The 10,487-nt window shown below is 36.7% G+C and overlaps 1 pseudogene; it reads left to right on the top strand.

The window, feature by feature from the left end:
• Positions 1–3,815: 3,815 nt before the first annotated feature.
• Positions 3,816–10,487, top strand: part of LOC106468338 — a 97,065-nt pseudogene continuing 90,393 nt past the window's right edge.

A 10,487-nucleotide genomic window follows, 5' to 3' on the forward strand; every position in this document is an offset into this window, starting at 1 on the left:
TAATTTTTTTTTTTTTTTTTGCGAACAATAAGCATGATTAAAATTCATTTATTTGATCGACGTTCAGTTAGTTTTGTTCTTGTTCTCACCAATGTGGCTAAAACGGAGAGCAGGCTAGAGCTGCCGGTACTCACCAGTAGTTCGGAATTCAATACCGGTTTCTTTTTGGAATTCTAAGCCAGTAACAAGTTCAATTTTTTTTTTGTATTTCTTGGCAGCTTAATTTGAATAGTACATTAAAAGTGTACCATTAACTTTCAGAATATCTGATACTTCGTGCACTATGAGGCCAACTCATGGCCAAGGTGAGGTCAGATCATGGCCAAAGGTGAGTACCACTACTTGTTTAATTCAGTCATCGGACTACAACGTGTTTTGTATGTCTACGTTTCTTCTGAAAAACCCAAAACTCGGAAAGAAAAACTTGACTTAAAACAAGAGTGAGAAAAACAAGAACAGTTCTGAGTAGAAGGTTATATAAAAGTCAAGAAAATAACAAATGGAAAAAACGGGTAGATAAGATAGGAGAGAAGAATTGAAATTAATGAAAAAATGTAAATAAGAACGAAATAAACCATGATGTAACTAACAAGTGAGAGCCTAATCAGTCTTACGTTTAACATACGCCAGCAAAAGGAGGCGAACCTGAGTCTGTGGTAAATTAAAACCTTGCATTGGAAGAATATTAGTAACAATAAACGATACCAGATGGAGCAGACGGCGTTCAGTTATCTAAAGAAGAAATGGTAATTTACTTCCCCCCCCTTAACAACAGATATTCCCAAATTTTTCATTGACGTTAACATAAAAACATTCGAGTTGTGAAATATACTTTTCAGGTTTTTTAATATTTGTTTGGTAAAGTTTGTTTGTCGTAATTAACCTTTAACATGTTAAATACTGTATTCAACAGTGCATAGACTACTTTAACATGTTAAATACTGTATTCAACAGTGCATAGACTACTTTAACATGTTAAATACTGTATCCAACAGTGCATAGGCTACTTTTAACATGTTAAATACTGTATCCAACAATGCATAGACTACTTCATGTGTATAGCTTTTACGCTCCCCAGTGGCACAGCGGAATGTCTGCGGACTTATAACCCCTAGAAACCGGGTTTCGATACCCGTTGTGGGTAGGGCACAGATAGCCCTTTGTGTAGCTTTGTGCTTAATAACAAACAACAACTGTGCATGTTTACAAATTGATTAAATTACAAATTTATTGGGGGGGGGGATCATGAACAACTTTTTTGGATTATTTTGACTTTTTTTTTTTCACTTTTGAAGATGAATTGAGAATGATAGTTTTAGTAAGTTTTAGTAAAGTTTTAAGACCCCTCTAGCCTTCCAGTGGCACAGCGGTATGTCTGCGGACTTACAACGCTAGAAACCGTGTTTCGATACCCGTGGTTGGCAGAGCACAGATAGCCCTTTGTGTAGCTTTGTGCTTAACTACAAACAAGAAACAAGATCCCTCTATTATCAAAATAGTGACACTGTAGAAAATTTCCAGTAAATAATAAACCTTTTTTTATCTTTTGCCCCCTTGTCATTACAGTAAGGTTTTATGGAACACATGAAGATTAATGTTGAACATTTGAGAACAAGTAGTTATTTACTTAATACAAAACCAAACAACAATTGATATCAAATTCGTGCCTGCCATATTACTTCCCGGTCGTTCAGCCGTAAGTCTACGGACTTAAACGCTAAAGATCGAGTTTCGATACCCGTGACAGACAGAACACACTTAGCCCATCGTGTAGCTTTGTGCTTAACACCAAACAAATATATTTCTCCCGCCTTCGCCCCTGATGGCTCAGCGGTAACCTTGAGTGCTTATAAAGCCACAATTCTCGTGCGATCCCTACGGCAGGAACAGCGCAGATAGTCCGTTGTGCTGCTTTGCGCTTAAAATTAATAGTTGTCACATTTAATTGGAGAACTCATTATTTTCCTGTGAAATTGTCTGTACGATTTAATATAAATATAACACTGAGTAAAGAAGTGTGTGCGATGCACTTGAGATAAAACTGTTTTTCCGTTGGAGCGCTGACACTAGAACAATGTCATGTACCACTCCGTAGGCCAGTATATCACTAAACGTGCGGAGTAAGTATTCTTTTAAACGCATTATCTTATTATTTAAGTTAACTTGGTAAGGTACGTTTTTTTCCTGTATTTATTTCGACAGTGGTAATACATATGTATTTTTATTTTGAACTTAAAACATTGAGTACGTTGTATTATTTAAATGATTTCGAATATGCAAATCGACAAGTCAAGTGACAACCACAGCTGATATAAAGTCATGGTGGAATGGAATGTATCAGAACTACATTTTTAGTAGTGTAATGCTATCGAAGTTTGATTCCGTTTTGGTATGAAATAGAAGAGCCTCTTCAGACGCAAAATATTCACACACTCGGATCACCTCAGATCTGGGGCTTCCAAGACAGAGTTATCCCTTGTGTCCAACAGCTATGGACAACAAAGGAATATGTGGACGCACGAATGTGTAGCAGTTAGCTTTTCTAATATCAAGACATCTGACAGTTTGTTCAATATACTGCTTGTTTGTTTTTTTTCACTAAATGTCAAACACAATATTATGTTCTTTTATTACATCAGTTTATATTCGGAGCGTAAACTCGATTAAGGGTAAGTTCATAGCAGCTGGCCAACTCCCAACAGCTACTCAAGGAGATTTTAGACTTTCTAAAGAAAACAGAATTAATCATCTTTCTAAACGTTTCTTTACATAAGTCAACTCTACAGTTTGACAAATTGGCCATTTTATTAGACTTATGCCTGAAATGTTTGCAAGATTTTAAGTTCAAGTTTAATTTAATTAAATATTTCGACTTTACTCAGTGGCGATTTTTATCTAACGATTTCGACTTTACTCAATAGCGATTTTTTATTTAACGATTTCGACTTTACTCAGTGGCGATTTTTGTTTAACGATTTCGATTTCACTCAGTGGCGATTTTTTATTTAACTATTTCAACTTTACTCAGAGGCGATTTTATTTAGCGATTTCGACTTTACTCAGAGGCGATTTTATTTAACGATTTTGACTTTACTCAGTGGCGATTTTTATTTAAGGATTTCGATTTTACTCGGCGATTTTTATTTAACGATTTCGATTTTGCTGAAGATTTTTCTTCAATATGGAAGGTGCTTGGTTCTTTTCATTTATAACCTTGGACTACACTTTTAGTTGTTCGTTTTATACTAACTGTGCTGTCTAAACTTTCTTTTTCAGAATGATTCAAAACTTTCATCAGTTTATAAGAAAATGAGTTACCAACACCAGTATTACTTTTGTTTAATATAATTTCAATGTGATTTTTCTACGTTTGTGTGTCTAAGAACTGTCTGCTGTACGTAAAAAAATTGTCCATACATGGTTGAAATAAAACGTCGCGGAAAGCTTAAAACGCAAACGGATTTTTTCCCACAGATTTATTAATTTCTGTGATATCACGTATGTATACGCTTTTGCACTTGCAAAGTTGAAATGTATATAATTTACAAAAATTGTGTGAACTGCTGTTATTGTATTTTTTTTGTTTTTTTTTTTCAGGTTGCTGATGAAAGATTGTAGGTGTTTCGTTTTGTAACTTTTTCTGGCCAATCATGAAGAAGAATCGTGTTAGGCTAATCTTCTGGATAACGTTTCTCGCGTTAACTAGGCCCGGAGTACTAAGGATCTTTGTCGAAAACAAATTTTCACAATCATTATACAATGCAACAATTCCAGAAAATGTAGTTGGAAAATTTTATGTCACTTCTTCTGAAAAAATGGGGATATATATTTCGGGTCCTGAACTGACTGTTAACTATAAAATAATAGCGGGAAATGAGAATAACGTTTTCAAAGCAGAGGAAGTAGTTGTTGGGAACTTTTGTTTCCTTCGTATTCGAACACGAACCGGAAGTGACGTACTTAACAGAGAAAATATTGACTACTATATTTTGAAAGTAAGAGCAATAATTCGGAATAAATCAAAAAACGTAAAGTTTAAACAGAAGACTACAACAGAAGTTCATATCGGAATTCTGGATAAAAACGATTTAAACCCATTATTCCCTCCTAACGGTAACAAGTATCACGTGACAATACCCGAGAACACCCCACTGCACCAAAATGTAGCAAAAATAGACGTTTATGATTCAGACATAGGTGTTAATGGAGAGGTTTACTTTAGTTTCAAGGACCCCACGTTTCAGTTTGCAATCCATCCAACAATGGGAACTGTCTTTCTAACCCGTCCTTTAGACTACAAGAAGCAGCAAGAATACGAGTTAACCATCGTGTCCCAGGACAGGGGACCTAAACCACGAACTGGACCAATAATTGAAACCAGCATGGCTTCCTTTAAGGTTTCTGTAACACCAGTTAATTATCATGCCCCGCGAATATTTGTAGGATACTTTCCAATAGTGACTGAAACTAACATGTCTGACATCTACGCCATTGTTCGAGTTACAGACAAAGATAGTGATGTTAATGGAGAGATCGGGAGTTTCGACATTGTTGATGGTGATCCACACGGATATTTTCACGTCTCCAGAAAAGCACCAAACGATTTTAACATTCAGCGCTCCAGAGATTTCGATGGTAAGAAGGATCCCTTTACTTTTGATTTGACTCTGAAGGCCACGGATAGAGGCACTCCACCCCAATCGTCCACAAAGGTCATTACAATTCAGGTGATGGACACAAGTGATAGTCCACCTATCTTTGAAATGCCTAATTACAGCGTGAAGGTGGAAGAGGTGGCACCTGTGAACATGCCAATTCTGACAGTCAAAGCTTACAGTGGTATTAAGACTGCTCAAATCAAGTATAACATTGAAGGTGGCAACTACAATGAGGTTTTCAATATCAATCCGACAACAGGACTTATAGCCATTGCCAAGTCCTTAGATCGAGAAACTAAGTCCAAATACTCAATTTTCCTTAGTGCCACCGATCAAAATTCCAAAAGGGGTGGAAAGAAGGGAACTACAATTGTCAACATAACTGTGTTAGATAACAACGACAACGACCCCGTCTTTAACTCTTCGTGGGTTGTAAATGTTGAATTTAAGGAAAATAGGCCTATTGGAAGTGTGGTATATATAGTTCATGCGGTCGACTCTGACGAGGGAGAAAATGGATACGTTTCCTATAGTCTAGCAAACATTAACCCTGTGCCATTTGACATCGACCCCTTTTCAGGACAGATTACAACGACGGATATACTGGACTACGAAACCACGAGGAGAGAGTATTTATTAAAAGTCCGTGCATCAGACTGGGGTTCACCTTTCGCGCGAGAATCTGAAATATCCGTGAAAGTTCTTCTAAAAGATATAAATGACCACAGACCTCGGTTTGAAAGGGTGGACTGTGAGGTATACGTGTCTAGCCAAGCTGAATTAGGGTTAGAGATTCTAGCACTATCAGCTATAGATTTTGATAAGGATAGTACCATTAGTTACCACATGATGCATCCAGATCAAGACCCCTGTTTCCATTTGAACAAAGTGACTGGGGTTCTGTCACTAACTTGTGACCTGACTCAGCAGACTTTCAGTGAGAAGTACGTTAACGTTTCAGCAACTGATGGACAGTATATATCCGATGATATGTCTATACATATTCAAGTTATGAGTGAACCCATCAATCTTTCAGTGGACAATATTCAGGATCCAAATATTGTTACTAATGGTACTATTTTACAATGCCGAGATACGGATGTTGTCCAAAGACTGGAGGAGCAGATGAAATTTGGAAAGAAAAATAACAAAAAGAAAGAAGTCACAGGACTCACTTCTACTAGGTACAAAAATAACCTTCATGCTCCTCGGTTTTCAAGAAGACATCCTGCTGAACTGGAAGTAAACGAAAATCTACCAATTGGCAGTAGCATACTAACTCTGAAGGCAGAAGATGGCGATCATGGATACAACGGAAAACTAGTATACGTTATTTCAAACGGAAATGAAGATGGTAGCTTCCAAATGGACATGTATTTGGGAAACCTTTTGGTGATGGGGGACATTGATAGGGAAAGACAATCCAAGTATGTGTTAAATATTTCGGTTTTTGACCTTGGTCATCCTCCCAAATCAGCCTCTAGGACACTGGTTATTTATGTCCAAGACGTTAACGACAATGTCCCCACGTTTGAGAAGGCATCGTATGTATTTTATATCAATGAGAATTCTAAGAAATGGACCAACATTGCACAGTTTCTAGCATCAGACCGAGATAAAGGTTTGAACGCAAGGGTCCATTTCTCACTCGATACAGACACTCGCGATTTCTTTATTGACCACGACAGTGGACTTCTGAAAGTCAATGGAACACTTGATAGAGAAAAGACTGACAAACACACTCTCAGGGTTCGAGTATCAGACTCTGGAACCGATCAATCCCTCTTCTCCACAACTGTGGTTAATATTTGGGTGTTAGATGTCAATGATAATCCTCCCGAGTTTAGCCTACAACAGTACTTTGTTAGGGTTAGGGAAGATCTACCCATTGGATCCGTAGTGATGATTCTTTCTGCACACGATCCTGACCTTGAAGATGGTGGAAGGATCGGTTATGAGCTTGAAAGTGATATCCCCAGTACTTTTATTATTGACCCAGAAATGGGTGTGATCAGATTGTCAAGTGCGATGGACTACGAGAATCGACCAATTTACAACTTAACTATAATTGCACGAGACAGGGGTAATCCCCCACTATCGACAAGTACTTTTCTGCTAGTAGAGGTGGAAGACGTGAACGAGAACGAACATGCACCCACCTTCTTGAATTTCGCCGAGAAGTGTAAAGTGCGAGAGAATCAACCAGGGGGAGTCTTTGTGACGCAAGTAAGAGCTTATGACGAAGATCAAGAAGGCCTGAGTAGCAAAGTGACTTACTCCATCGGGGCCGATGAGGGTTTGGGGCTGTTCTCTATTGACGATCAAGGTGAGTGAAAGACAACTTTAGTAATATTTGTTTCTATTACGCCAGCCCCCCCCCCCCCGTTGGCTCAGCGGTAATTCTGAGGTCTTGTAAAGCTGAGATTCGTGTTTCAATCCCTACATTGTGCTGAGAACAAATCGTTCATTTTATAGTGCCCATTGTGTAGCTTTGTGCTTAACTTCAAACAAATTCTTACACTAATTACAATGTTAGTGTACTCAAAAAATTCTTACATTAATTACAATGTTAGTGTACTGCAACAAATTCATACACTAATTACGATGTTAGTGTACTACAACAAATTCATACACTAATTAGAATGTTAGTGTGCTACAACAAATTCTTAAACTAATTACAATGTTAGTGTACTACAACAAATTCATACACTAATTACAATGTTAGTGTACTACAACAAATTCATACACTAATTACGATGTTAGTGTGCTACAACAAATTCATACACTAATTACAATGTTAGTGTGCTACAACAAATTCTTACACTAATTACAATGTTAGTGTACTACAACAAATTCTTACGCTAATTCCGATGTTAGTGTACTGCAAAAAATTCATACACTAATTACAATATTAGTGTAGTACAAGAAATTCATACACTAATTACAATGTTAGTGTACTATAACAAATTCATACACTAATTACAATGTTAGTGTACTATAACAAATTCATACACTAATTACAATGCTAGTGTTTCCTGCAACAAATTCATACACTAATTACGATGTTAGTGTACTACAACAAATTCTTACACTAATTACGATGTTAGTGTACTACAACAAATTCTTACACTAATTACGATGTTAGTGTACTACAACAAATTCATACACTAATTACAATGTTAGTGTTTCCTGCAACAAATTCATACACTAATTACAATGTTAGTGTTTCCTGCAACAAATTCATACACTAATTACAATGTTAGTGTTTCCTGCAACAAATTCATACACTAATTACAATGTTAGTGTAGTACAACAAATTCATACACTAATTACAATGTTAGTGTACTACAACAAATTCATACACTAATTACAATGTTAGTGTTTCCTGCAACAAATTCATACACTAATTACGATGTTAGTGTACTACAACATGATCTCCCGATCACAAGAGACCCCCCAAAACATTGAACATTTGTATTTTGAATGTATTGTTTTTGATGAATTGTCTACTTTTCCCATTTATATTTATTGGCCTTTTCCATACTTCCTATAAAACTAAACACAGAAAACCTGGTGCCGGGCCTGCTCGGAACTTTTATCTATTTATTTTTAGCTTAGCGGCAGTTCTTGAGAATAGCTTAGGTATAATAATTTTAATCACGTACCCAGCAGCTTCGTCTCCATGGAGGAACGTTTTTTATTGCACGTGAGAAGAGACTATGGGGGTTATAAATACTCCTACTCGTGTGATTTCTTGATGTGATGCAAAACCTAAACTGATTGACTGACTGGGATTTAAAAAACGTGAACAGCACATAGAAGTCGATTTTAGTGAAGCGTATAATTAGCTAGTAATAACTGAGACTAGAACGTCTGTAGGATTTTTCATGGGGGTGGGGGTAAAGAGTTAGTTTGAAGGGATAGAAGGAGTCAAGTGTTATAAAAGTAGTCTTTTTTTTGTCTGTTAATACTACATTCTTAATCTAGTTTTTTACGGATGGCACAGCGGTATGTCTGCGGACTTACAACGCTAGAAACCGGGTTTCGATACCCGTGGTGGGCAGAGCACAGATAGCCCATTGTGTAGCTTTGTGCTAATTCCAAACAAACAAACAATTCTTACGGATTTTCAAGAACTGGAAGAGAGTAGAACAAATTATCTGGGTTGATCTGAGCCACAAAGAATTTGTTGTAATAACGTTAATGTTGTGACAAAGGTCGTGGCAAAAATAATATTCATAAGAGATTTTCGTTAGAGGGTACCCATTTTTTTGAACAAAATTCCCCACAGCTAACCTATCCTACTCCCATGCAACATTATTAATGCTGACTGTTCCTTTTGTACTCAGTTTTAATATAACCATGTTTTTAAACACAGATTTGAAATATGTTTTGAAGATTGAGCGAAGACATTAATATCTGTTTTTAGTGTGTTTGTTTCCGATATTTGCTCAAAGCTTCAGAAGAGCTATCTTCACTAGCCAGCACTAATATTTAACTTGTAGGTTAGTGATAAGGCACCCAATCAACAACACTCGCCGCCAACTCCCCGGAATCAAATAGTGGGATTTAACTGCCACTCATATCACACATCCACGGCATGAATCGATACTTAGTTTGTGCACCAACGGAACGCAAACCATGAATTCTCGGATGCCCGGCCCTTTACCTTCAGACTCGAGTACTTGACTATCTTAATCGTGTGTTACGTCAGTAATTACTCTGACGTCATTTCGGTTATTTTAGTATTACTTATTTTGGATATACAAAAAAAAAGCAGGAAATCTTTTATCGGTTGTTTAAAAGAATTTTAAAGTTAACAAAGAGAAACTTTTTTAAAGACTTGGAGTACAGGAGTTTTAAGTTGTTTAATTATCCCTTTCTACGAATATTTGTTGTAGTTAAAAATCTCGCCGCGATAACCATTCTTATTAGGTGTCTGCGTAGTAGAAAGTGTTATATCATATTTTAAACAAAATCTCCCTTATTACAAGTGAAGCTCGATTACTCTTTAAAACCTACTAAACTTAAATTCATAGTTGTTTTTATAAAATCCTCCCCAAAAAATCAAGTTCCAGGCTATGAATATAAATATTTCACAACAAAAATCATACAATGGCCAGCTGAAAGCTTCAATTTCGAGTCATGTTAAGTACTATGGTGAGCCATGCAAAGTCTAATGTGGCTGAGGGTAGTTAGGTCCGGGGTTCGAGACGTGATGCTATTTAAAAAGAATTGGACAAAGCACATTGTATCGGCGAGTTCTGCTGCTTTCCTTCCCTCTGGTCAGTAGCTTTAAATTAGGGATGGCTGGTGGGCCATGCAAAGTCTAATCTGGCTGAGGGTAGGTAGGTCCGGGGTTCGAGACGTGATGCTACTTAAAAAGAATTGGACAAAGCACATTGTATCGGCGAGTTCTGCTGCTTGCCATCCCTCTGATCAGTAGCTTTAAATTAGGGATGGTTATATCTGGATCCTTGTGGTTTAGTGCACGTTCACGTTCAGAATGCTGATCGATCTATTCGACTTCGTCGAAACTTAATAAATAATATATTTCATTTTATAGTAGTTGACCATTTCTATTAAGGAAGTTTTTATATTTATCTTTACCACAAAATTCGCTGCACAGAATTTCGTGCAGATTTGTGAATGAGCCATTTGGAATGGCAGTATCAAGGAAGTTCGGAATTTCGAGAAAATGTTCATAATTTTATTAAGATAATGATAGGAAGTTGTTAAGCTAATACGTATTGTTATAATTCTAACTTTTGATTGGATAGATTTATCTAAATCGTTTTTTTTAATAATAATAATAATTTTAATGATAAT

This window comes from Limulus polyphemus, unplaced genomic scaffold, assembly GCF_000517525.1.
Source record: "Limulus polyphemus unplaced genomic scaffold, Limulus_polyphemus-2.1.2 Scaffold2970, whole genome shotgun sequence".
NCBI lineage: Eukaryota > Metazoa > Arthropoda > Merostomata > Xiphosura > Limulidae > Limulus > Limulus polyphemus.